This window comes from Corvus hawaiiensis, chromosome 23 (assembly GCF_020740725.1).
Source record: "Corvus hawaiiensis isolate bCorHaw1 chromosome 23, bCorHaw1.pri.cur, whole genome shotgun sequence".
NCBI classification, from domain to species: Eukaryota; Metazoa; Chordata; class Aves; order Passeriformes; family Corvidae; genus Corvus; species Corvus hawaiiensis.
In genome coordinates, this window is record NC_063235.1 from 7,844,564 (window position 1) to 7,855,826 (window position 11,263).

At 50.9% G+C, this 11,263-nt stretch overlaps 3 long non-coding RNA genes across 3 annotated transcripts; all 3 read left to right on the forward strand.

Moving 5' to 3' along the window:
- The first annotated feature begins 1,845 nt into the window (after positions 1–1,845).
- LOC125337539 lies at positions 1,846–2,475 on the forward strand. The gene is made up of 4 exons (XR_007208077.1): positions 1,846–1,923; positions 2,024–2,065; positions 2,160–2,285; positions 2,410–2,475. It is a non-coding gene; the product is annotated as an uncharacterized LOC125337539 (long non-coding RNA).
- Positions 2,476–3,472: 997 nt separating this feature from the next.
- Positions 3,473–4,456, forward strand: LOC125337538. The gene is made up of 3 exons (XR_007208076.1): positions 3,473–3,635; positions 3,716–3,782; positions 3,864–4,456. It is a non-coding gene; the product is annotated as an uncharacterized LOC125337538 (long non-coding RNA).
- A 3,289-nt stretch (positions 4,457–7,745) lies between these two features.
- On the forward strand, positions 7,746–8,291 carry LOC125337537. The gene is made up of 3 exons (XR_007208075.1): positions 7,746–7,867; positions 7,986–8,065; positions 8,152–8,291. It is a non-coding gene; the product is annotated as an uncharacterized LOC125337537 (long non-coding RNA).
- The last annotated feature ends 2,972 nt before the right edge of the window (positions 8,292–11,263 follow it).

An 11,263-nucleotide genomic window follows, 5' to 3' on the forward strand; every position in this document is an offset into this window, starting at 1 on the left:
ATCTCCTGTGTCACGGGTGCCTGCATGGGTTTGGCCTGGAGCTGCTCTGCCCTGCTGCATAGTCCAGCGTATAGGTGTAATAGAACAAGGCCCAGGGGCTTGAAATTTGTAATGTAGGGTGTAATTTGGGCTCTAGGTAATATTCCTAGATTAACAACTCCAGCCATCTTGTGTCATCATGCAGCCCTTTGACTTTTGTCATAACTTTCTTTCAACTGCAGACGGGTTAAATCCGTGGCAGAGCGCCCTGGACTGGGTGAGGGGGTTCCCACAGGAAGGTCAGTCACCATTTGTGTTTGTGGGGCAACTGTAAATGGTGGCTATGTTACAGCATTGTTCTTTGTCCTTATTTTTAGGAGGTAAAGCTGGATCTCAGCTGTCAAGATGAAGTGAGCAAGGTAAGCAGTGATGGGTGGACTGAAATGGTTGTTATTCCTTGGGTGCCAAGTTCTGGTACTCTAAGCTTAAAGCATTCACTGTCATTTGTGTGTTGTAGGCGGTCCACTTGTATTACGCCGAACCCCCTCACCGACAGGATGATGGACCTGGTTTGCCGCCCTTGTGAGCCCTCCAGAAGTATTACAGGACTCTGCCATGAAGCCTTTACCTTTTCCACTTGCAGGTGCTGTCTGGGTAACCTTTGGCAATGGCTGAGAAGTTGCAGCGAGTCGGGGAGGGAGGAAAAGCGGGGGTCCACTCAAGTTTCAGCAATGCCACATCACCTCGTCTCCCCTTAACCCAGGTATATCCTGCGATGATGGCGTCGGCCTCGGAGCGCGGCCAAAGCGTGCAGCCTGAGGACCGGGGCCTTCTTAGGAGAAGGTGAGTAGCGTAATTGTCGGGTTTTGGCCGATGTGCCACTAAGTTTGTGTACTGATGTTTGGTTTTCATTATTGTAGCTGACCAAGACAGGAGGAACTTCCCAAACAGCGAGGTGGCCTTCTGTTGCACCCGAGGCAGATTCACATCCCCAGATGTCTGAGAGATAAGTCGAGGGTTATGACCCACAGAGGGGATGAAAGCAGGGTGCTGGGTCAGGACTTGCCGAAAGGGATCTTTGAGTCAGCTTTGGAGACAGGGATGTCCAAGAAGGGGCCCCTTAGCCCACAAAAAGGGAAAGTATCACTTTTGATCACAATGCTGAGGCGGACAGAGCAGTCCCGGTGCGTGTCATGTCACTTGTGTATTGTATGTTTTGTGTCTTTTGGGCATCTTGTGTCTTATATCTTAGCCCTTTGAGGGGCCAGCTTATCGGGAATGCCGGGTGTCATCCTTAGCATCTCCGCATTCCCCAGCCGGGTGCCGGTACCATCAATCCTTTGACTGACAAGCTTGGATGTGCCTCGGAATTGTGTCTCTCTTTGGAAGCGTTGAGTCAGAGGTCTTTTACGGTATTGTTCTGAGCTGTATTCACAGCTGTGCACCGCAGTGATCCATTAGAGCGGATTAGGACTTGTCAGAATGTGAAGAGCGGTAGAGGATTCTGACTGTACGATTCTCAGGCATCCATCTTTGTGGTTCTCGGAATAAGCACTTCTTCTGCCAGGGTTCTTCGAGCCTCATCGGCTCACCGTCGGCCTTGCCTAGGTCATCTCACTCAGCATTCTCTCGGTCCTTGCGATCATTCTTCTTGCCGAGAGTTTTCTCTCTTCATTGCATCTCCTTGTTTGTCATCTCCTGTGTCATGTGTATTTGGCCCGGAGCTGCTCTGCCCTGCTGCATAGTCTGGCGTATAGGTGTAAGAGAACAAGGCCCAAGGCTTTGAAATTTGTGATGTAGGGTGTAGTTTGGGCTCTAGGCAATATTCCTAGATTGACACAGGATGGCTGGAGCTGTGAAGTTATTATGCAGCACTTTGACTTTTGTCATAACTTTCTTTCAGATGCAGATGGATTAAATTCTTGGCAGAGCACCCAATACCAGGTGAGGGAGTTCCCACAGGAAGGTCAGTCACCATTTGTGTTTGCGGGGTGAGTGTAAATGGTGGCTATGTTACAGCATTGTTCTTTGTCCTTATTTTTAGTAGGTAAAGCTGGATCTTATCCGTCAAGGTCAAGTAAGCAAGGTAGGCGGTGACCGGTGGAAGGAAAAAGTTGTTATTCCTTGGGTGCCAAGTTCTGGTACAGCTCTAAGCATCCATTTTCATTTGTGTGTTGTAGGCGGTCCACTTGTATTATTCCGAACCCCCTCACCGGCAGGATGATGGACCTGGTTCGCCACTCTCGTGAGCCCTCTGGAAGTATTACGGGACTCTGCCATGAATCCTTTACCTTTTCCGTGTGAAGGTACTGTCCGGGTAGCCTTCGGCAATGGCCGAGGAGTTGCTGCGAGTCTGGGAGGGAGGGAGGAGGAGCAAGGGTCCACTCAAGTTTCAGCAATGCCACATCACCTCATCTCCTCTTTACCCAGGTATACCCTGTGATGATGGCGTTGGCCTCGGAGCGCGGCCAAAGTGTGCGGCCTGAGGACTGGGGCCTTCTTAGGAGATGGTGAGTAGCAGAATTGTTGGGGTTTTGGCTGATGTGCCGCTAAGTTCCTGTACTGATGTTTGGTTTTCATTATTGTGGCTGACTAAGAGACAACAGCCCGGCGATGGCAAGAGCTTCTAGGATGGCGAGGCGGCCCTCTTTTGCACCCGAGGCAGATTCACATCCCCAGATGTCCGAGAGATAAGTCAAGGGGATGAAAGTGGGGTATCAAGTCAGGGCTCACCGGGAGGGATTTTTGAGTCAGCTTTAGAGATGGGGATATGCAAGAAGCGGCCCCTTAGCCCACATAAAGGGAAAGTCTCACATTTGATCACAATGCTGAGGTGCACAGGGCAGAGCAGTCCCAGTGCATGTTGTGTCACTTGTCTATTGTATGTTCTGTGTCTTTTGGGTATCTTGTGTCCTATATCTTTCCCTTAGCCCCTCAATGTGCTTGTGGTCATGCTTTTTGCTGAGAGCTTTCTCTCCTCGTTACATCCCCTCGTTTGTCATCTGCTGTGTCATGGGTGCCTGCATGGGTTTGGCCCAGAGCTGCTCTGCCCTGCTGCGTAGTCTGGCATATAGGTGTAATAGAATGAGGCCTGGGGACTTGAAATTTGTAATGTAGGGTGTAATTTGACCTCTAGATGATATTTTGACACAAGATGGCTGGAGCTGTTAAGTTCTCATGCAGCACTTTGACTTTTGTCATAACTTTCTTTCAGATGCAGACGGATGAAATCTGTGGCAGAGCACCCCAGACTGGGTGAGGGGGTTCCCGCAGGAAGGTCAGTTGCCGTTTGTGTTGGCAGGGCAAGTGTAAATGGTGGCTGTGTTACAGCATTGTTCTTTGTCTCTGTTTTTAGGAGGTAAAGCTGGATAGCAGCAGTCAAGGTGAAGTGAGCGAGGTAAGCGGTGACCGGTGGAAAGGAAAAGTTGTTATTCCTTGGATGTCAAATTCTGGTACAGCTCGTAGCATCCATTGTCATTTGTGTTTTAGGGAGTCCCCTTGTATTATGCTGAGCCCCCTTGCCGATTGGCTGATGGACCCAGCTCGCCGCCCTCGTGAGCCCTCTGGGAGTGTTATGGGACTCTGTGACAAAGCCTTTACCTTTTCCATGTGAAGGTGCTGTCAGGGTAGCCTTGGGCAATGGCTGAGCAGTTGCAGTGAGTTGGGGAGGGAGGGAGGAACAAGGGTCCACTCAAGTTCCAGCAGTGCTGCATCACCTTGTCTCCTCTTAACTCAGGTATACCCTGCATTGACAGCGTTGGCTTCGGAGTCTGGCCCGAGAACCCTGGCCTTCTTAGGAGATGGTGAGTGGCAGAATTGATGGGTTTTAGCCGAGGTGCCACTAAGTTTGTGCAGTGATGTTTCTTTGGTTTTCTTTATTGTAGCCAACTGAGAGAGAACAGCCCAGCGACAGGAGGAGCTTCCCAGACGGTGAGGCAGTCTTCTTTCGTACCTGAGGCGGATTTGCATCTCCAGCTGTCCGAGAGATAAGTTGATGGCTGTGACCCAGAGAGGGAATGAAAGCGGGGTGCTGGGTTGGGACTTGCTGGGAGGGATTTTTGAGTCAGCTATGGAGTTGGGATACCCAAGAAGGGGCCCCTTAGGCCCCATAAAGGGAAAGTCTCACTTTTGATTACAATGCTGATGTGTGCAGAGCAGAGGAGTCCTGGTGCGTGTCATGTCACTTGTCTATTGTGCATTCTCTGTCCTTTGGGCATCTCGTGTCTCATGCCTTCTGCGTTAGCCCTTCGATGTGCTTGCGGTCACTCTTCTCACCGAGAGTTTTCTCTCCTCATTTATCATCTGCTGTGTCACGGGTGCCTGCATGGGTTTGGCCTGGAGCTGCTCTGCCCTGCTGCATAGTCTGGCCTATAGGTGTAATAGGACAGGGCCTGGGGACATGAAATTTGTAATGTAGGGTGTAGTTTGACCTCTAGATGGTATTCCTAGGTTGACACAAGATGGCTGGAGCTGTTAAGTTCTCATGCAGCACTTTGACTTTTGTCATCACTTTCTTTCAGATGCAGACGGATGAAATCTGTGGCAGAGCGCCCCAGACTGGGTGAGGGGGTTCCCGCAGGAAGGTCAGTTGCTGTTTGTGTTGGCAGGGCAAGCGTAAATGGTGGCTGTGTTACAGCGTTGTTCTTTGTCTCTGTTTTTAGGAGGTAAAGCTGGATAGCAGCAGTCAAGGTGAAGTGAGCAAGGTAAGCAGTGATGGGTAGAAAGAAGCAGTTGTTATTCCTTGGGTGCCGAGTTCTGGTACAGCTTGTGGCATCCATTGTCATTTGTGTTTTAGGCAGTCTGCTTTTATTCTCCCAACCAACTGGCCGACAGTCCCAGCTCGCCACCCTCGTGAGCCCTCTGGAAGTAGTATGGGACTCTGTGATTATGTCTTCACCTTTTCCATTCGAAGGTCCTTTTTGTGCAGCCTTCGGCAATGGCCGAGGAGTTGCGGCGAGTCAGGGAGAGAGGGAGGAGGAGTGAGGGTCCACTCAAGTTTCAGCAATGCCACTTCACCTTGTCTCCTTTTAATCCAGGTATACCCTGCGACGACAGTGTCAGCCTCGGAGTACGACCAAAGCATGTGGCCTGAGGACCCCGGCCTTCTTAGGAGATAGTGAGTAGCAGAATTTTTTGGTTTTGGTCTGCGTGCCACTAAGCTTATGCACTGATGTTTGTTTGGTTTCCTTCATTTTAGCTGACTAGGAGACAACAGCCCGGTGGTGGTAGGAGCTTCTTGTATGGTGAGGCGGCCTTCTTTTGCACCTGAGGCAGATTCACGTCCCCAGACATCCTAGAGATAAGTCGAGGCCTGCGATCCACAGCAGGGGTGAAAGCGGGGTGTCAAGTTGAGATTTTTGAGTCAGCTTTGGAGGTGGGGATACCCAAGAAGGTGCCCCTTAGGCCCCGTGAAGTGAAAGTCTTGCTTTTGATCACAATGCTGAGGTGCGCAGGGCAGAGCAATCCTGGTGCGTGTTGTCACCTGTCTATTGTTACGTTCTGTGTCTTTTGGATGTCTTGTGTCTCGTGTCTTCTGCCTTAGCCCTTCGATGTGCTTGCGGTCGTTCTTTTTGCAGAGTTTTCTGTCCTTGTCATGTCTCCTCATTTGTCATCTCCTGTGTCACGGGTGCTTGCACGGGTTTGGCCCGGAGCTGCTCTGCCCTGCTGCATAGTCTGGCATGTAGGTGTAATAGAACAAGGCCTGGGGACTTGAAATTTGTAATGTAGGTTGTAGCTGGGCTCTAGATGATATTCCTAGATTGACATGAGATGGTTGGAGCCGTGAAATTCTCATGCATCCCTTTGACTTTTGTCATCACTTTCTTTCAGATGCAGACGGATGAAATCTGTGGCAGAGCACCCCATACCGGGTGAGGGGGTTCCCGCAGGAAGGTCAGTCACTGTTTGTCTGTGCTGGGCAAGCGTAAATGATGGCTATGTTATAGCCCTGTTCTCTGTCTTTATTTTTAGAAGGTAAAGCCGGATAGCAGCAGTCAAGGTGAAGTGAGTGAGGTAAGTGGTGACCGGTGGAAGGAAAAAGTTGTTCTTGCTCGGGTGCCAAGTGCCGGTACTCTAAACTTTAAGCAGCCATTGTCATTTGCGTGTTTTAGGCAGTCCACTTGTATTATGCCAAATCCCCTCACCAACCGGCCGACAGAGCCGGCTCGCCGCCCTCGTGAGCCCTCCCAAAGTGTTATGGGACTCTGCAATGAAGCCTTTACATTTTCTGTTCCAAGGTGCCTTGCGGGTGACCTTTGGCAATGGCGGAGCAGTTGTGGCGAGTCGGGGAGGGAGGCAGGAGGAGCGAGGGTCCCCTCAAGTTCAAGCAATTCCACAGCACCTTGTCCCTTCTTAACCCAGGCATACCCCGCAATGATGGCGTCTGCCTCAGAGTGTGGCCGAAGCGTGCTGCCAGAGGACCCCGGCCTTCTTAGGAGATGGCGAGTAGCGGAATTGTCCCGTTTTGGCTGACGTGCCACTAAGTTCATGTACTGATGTTTGGTTTTCTTCATTGTAGCCGACTAGGCGATGGCAGGAACTTCCCGGACAGCGAGGTAGCCTTATTTTGCACCCAAGGCGGATTCACATCCCGGACATCCGAGAGATAAGTCGAGGGTTACGACCCACAGAGGGGATGAAAGCAGGGTGCTGGGTCGGGCCTCGCCGGGAGGGATTTTTGAGTCAGCTTTGAAGGCGGGAATGTCCAAGAAGGGGCCCCTTAGCCCACATAAAGGGAAAGTCTCACTTTTGATCACAATGCCGAGGTGAGCAGGCAGAGCAGTCCTGGTGTGTGTTGTGTCATTTGTCTATTGTATGTTTTGTGTCTTTTAGGCATCTTGTCTTAGGTCTTTTTCCTTAGCCCTTTGAGGGGCCAGCTTATCGGGAAAGGCCGGGCATCATCCTTAGCATCAGTGTTCCTCGGCCGGGTGCCGATACTGTCGGACCTTTGACCGACGAGCACGGATGCACATCGGAATCGCATCTCCCTTTAGAAGCATTGAGTCAGGTCTTTTATGGTCTTGTTCTGAGCTATATTCACAGCTGTGCACCGCAGTGATCCATTACAGAGGATTAGGACTTGTCAGAATGCAAAGAGTGGTAGAGGATTCTGACCATACGATTCTTGGGCATCCATCTTTGCGGTTCTCGGAATAAGCCCTTCCGTTAGCATCTTCTTCGAGCCTCGTCGGTCTCGCTGCGATCATCTCGCTCGCATTCTCTCGGTCCTTGCGGTCATTCCTCTTGCCGGAGTTTTCTCTCTTCATCACATCTCCTCGTTTGTCATTTCCTGTGTCACAGGTGCCTGCATGGGTTTGGCCCAGAGCTGCTCTGCCCTGCTGTGTATAGGTGTAGTAGGACAAGTCCCAAGGCCTTGAAATCTGTAATGTAGGGTGTAGTTTGGCCTCTAGCTGGTATTCCTAGATTGACACAGGATGCCTGGAGCTGTTAAGTTATCATGCAGGACTCTGACTTTTGTCATCGCTTTCTTTCAGATGCAGACGGATGAAATCTGTGGCAGGGCACCCCAGACTGGGTGAGGGGGTTCCCTCAAGAAGGTCAGTCACCATTTGTGTTTGTGGGGCAACTGTAAATGGTGGCTATGTTACAGCATTGTTCTTTGTCTCTGTTTTTAGGAGGTAAAGCTGGATAGCAGCAGTCAAGGTCAATGGAGCAAGGTAAGCAGTGACAGAATGAGTTGTTATTGCTTGGTTATCAATTTCCAGTGCAGTTCTAAGCATCCATTGTCATTTGTGTGTTTTAGGGGGTCCACTTTTTTTATGCCGAACCCCCTCACTGGCCGGCTGACGGACCCGCTTCGCCACCGTCGTGAGCGCTCTGGAAGTATTACGGGACTCTGCAATGAAGCCTTTACATTTTCTGTTCTGAGGTACCTTCCGGTACATCCATGGCCGAGGAGTTGCGGTGAGTCGGGGAGGGAGGGAGGAGGAGGGAGGGTCCACTTAAGTTTCAGCAATGCCACACCACTTTGTCTCCTCTTAACCCAGGCATACCCCGCGACGACGGCATCGGCCTCGGAGCGTGGCTGAAGCGTGCGGTCCGAGGACCCTGGCCTTCTTAGGAGACGGTGGGTAGTGGAATTGTCGGGGCTTTGGCCGATGTGCCACTAAGTTCCTGTAGTGGTGTTTGGTTTTCTTTATTGTGGTTGACTAGGAGCTGACAGCCCGGTGACGACAGGAGCCTCCCAGAGGGTGAGCCGGCCTTCTGTTGTGCCTGAGGAGGATTCCCATCTCCAGATGTCTGAGAGATAAGTTGAGGGCTACAATCCACTGAGGGAATGAATGTGAGGTGTTGGGGCAGAGCTTGCCGGGAGGGATTTTTGAGTCAGCTTTGGAGGTGGGGATGTCCAGGAAGGGGCCCCTTAGGCCACCTAAAGGGCAAGTCTCACTTTTGATCACAATGCTGAGGTGAGCAGAGCAGTCCCGGTGTGTGTCACTTTTCTATTGTATGTTCTGTGTCTTTTGGGCATCTGCTGTTGCAGGTCTTTTGCCTTAGCCCTTTGAGGTGCTTATTGGAAACGCTGGGTGTTATTCTTAGCATCTCTGCTCTTGGTGCTCCTCGGCCCGGTGCCGATACCATCGATCCTTTGACGCGAGAGCTTGGAGGCGCATCAGAATTGCATCTCGCTTTAGAAGTGTCGAGTCGGATGTCTTTTACGGTCTTGTTCTGAGCTGTATTCACAGCTGTGCACCGCAGTGATCCATTATAGCGGATTAGGACTTGTCAGAATGTGAAGTGTGGTAGAGGATTCTGACTGTATGATTCTTGGGCATCCGTCTTTGTGGTTCTCAGAATAAGTCCTTCTTCTGCCAGGGTTCTTCGAGCCTCGTCGGCTCACTGTCGGTCTTGCCTAGGTCATCTCATTCCTCGTTCTCTCGGTCCTTGCGATCGTTCTTCTTGCCTAGGGTTTTCTCTTCATCGCATCCCCTCCTTTGTCCTTTCCTGTGTCACAGGTGTCTGCATGAATTTGGCCCGGAGCTGCTCTGCCCTGCTGCATGGTCTGGCATATGGGTGTAATAGGACAAGGCCTGGGGACTTGTAATTTGTGATGTAGGCTGTAGTTTGGCTTCTAGATGATATTCCTAGGTTGACACAAGATGGCTAGAGCTGTTAAGTTCTCATGCAGCACTTTGACTTTTGTCATAACTTTCTTTCAGATGCGGAGGGATTAAATCCGTGGCAGAGTGCCCCGGTCCGGGCGAGGGGGTTCCCACAGGAAGGTCAGTCACCATTTGTGTTTGTGGGGCAGCTGTAAATGGTGGCTGTGTTACAGCATTGTTCTTTGTCTTGATTTTTAGGAGGTCAAGCCGGATCTCAGCCATCAAGGTCAAGTGAGGGAGGTAGGCAGTGACCGGTGGACTGAACTAGTTTTTCTTGCTCAGTTATCAATTTCTGGTGCAGCTCTAAGCATCTGTTATTTTTTGTGCATTTTAGGTGGTCCACTGGCAAGATGTCCTGGTCTGGGATGCTGGCAGCCAGGTGGGTGCAAGCTTAAGGTATAGGTGCAGTGTACTTTAATTGGAGGGGGGAGGTTGTGATTTCAGAGTCTTTCAGGATGTTTTTTGCTTTGTTTCTTTGCAGGTGCTGCTGCTGCCTTGGACATGCCAAGAAATAGAGACAATCAGGTGAGTTGGCCTTTAAGTGGGGCAAGTAATAGGTGAGCGGTATGTGGCGGTGTGCTAAGCATGTACCTTTTTGCCTTGCAGGTATTTTCCGGGCCGCCTCTGGAATCGGATGAAGATTTGAGGTGAGCCGGGGTACGGGTGCGGAGGACCCCCCGGGGATTAATATTCTCGAGGGCCACAGTGATGTTTTCTGTTTTGTTGTCTTAGGTACCGTGAGCAGCTGCGGAGCCGAAGTTTGGAAGCGGCAGGTAAGTGATGAGCCTCGGCCCTTAGGAGGGAGGGAGGCCTTGCGGAAGGGGTCACTTTTGGGACGTCTCATTGCGGTCTGAATTTTTTTTCTGAATTTTTGCAGCCACCGAAACAGACCCTGGGGACTGTATTAACATCCACGGCGCCCGTGTGCTCATTTCCATTGAGGATGGATTTTGTCGGCTCGTCTTCCAAAAGCTAAGTGTCGGGACCGGTGGTGGAGACAAGGGAAAACCCTTTGGAATTGCAGGAGGCAATTTGAAGTTAGCTTAGAGGAGAGGGCTGTAGCGGGATAGGCCCCTTGGAAGTAAAGGGAGAGGGTTTCTCCTCAGCATCGCCCGACCTTTTGCTGGGCAGGACGGTTCCGACCTGTCTCCGTGTTCTCACGAGCTTCATGTCATCAGCCTTCTCTGAGTCTCGATGTCATCGCGGATCTTTTTGCCTGAGGAGCTCGCCTTTGGGTCCGGAGTGATCGCCCTGGTCCCCTAGCAGTTGTTGCCTTCTTCTCTAGGCCTACTGAGCTTCTTGAGCATCCTCTTAACAGCTCTGGTACTAACTTCTTGTAAGGACTTATGTTTCGCCATCATGTGCTATTGCCATAGAGCTTTCTTTCCTTTGGCATCATTGGCCTCTGGTTCATCTTGCTGTAGGAATCTTGGGTCCATCAGGTGAAACTGCTGGGCAGTTTCAACTTGTGTCTGTGTTCTGTAGGTTGTGTCTTTGTTCTGTAGTGTCCATTGTCCTCTGTGTCACAGGGCTTTGTTGCATGTCAGTGATTTTTTTTGCATTGTTCTGGGCCATATTGGCTGTACTCTACTTGCCTACTTTCCCAGATGGGGCTTATTCTGGCATCTTTACCTTTTTACTTCTTGAGACTGGAGGAAGTACACAAGATGTTCTCATCCATCTTCCTTCTCAGTTTTGGTACTGGCTTCTTTTCACATACCATTCCCTTGGACTTCTCTAGGGAGGGTATCAGACCCTCCCTTCATGACCGCAGTATTTCAGTAGGTTCCATCACCTCTAAGTGTATTGCACTCGAGAATTAATCTTCCGGAGACTCATCTCGAGCCCTTGTGCCATCTTTCCTTAGTTTGGGGTGCCGCCCGTCCGTGCGCCGCTTAGGGTCGGAGCCGCCCTGCCCTGGGATGTAGAGTCACAGTTAGGTAGAACAGTCATAAAACTTAAGGGTTCATCTATTTTCTATGGGGTTTTGGGCAGAAAATTTATGGGCCCGGTGTGGGGATAACTCCTAGCCACGGGCCACTCTCTGACTGCTTCACATTTTCCTGCAGGTCCCGAGGCAGCTTTGGATCTCCACGGTCACCGATGCTACCGATTTTTCCCGGAATCTATGGTTCGATGTCGAGGAGCGGCAGCCAGGGGAGATG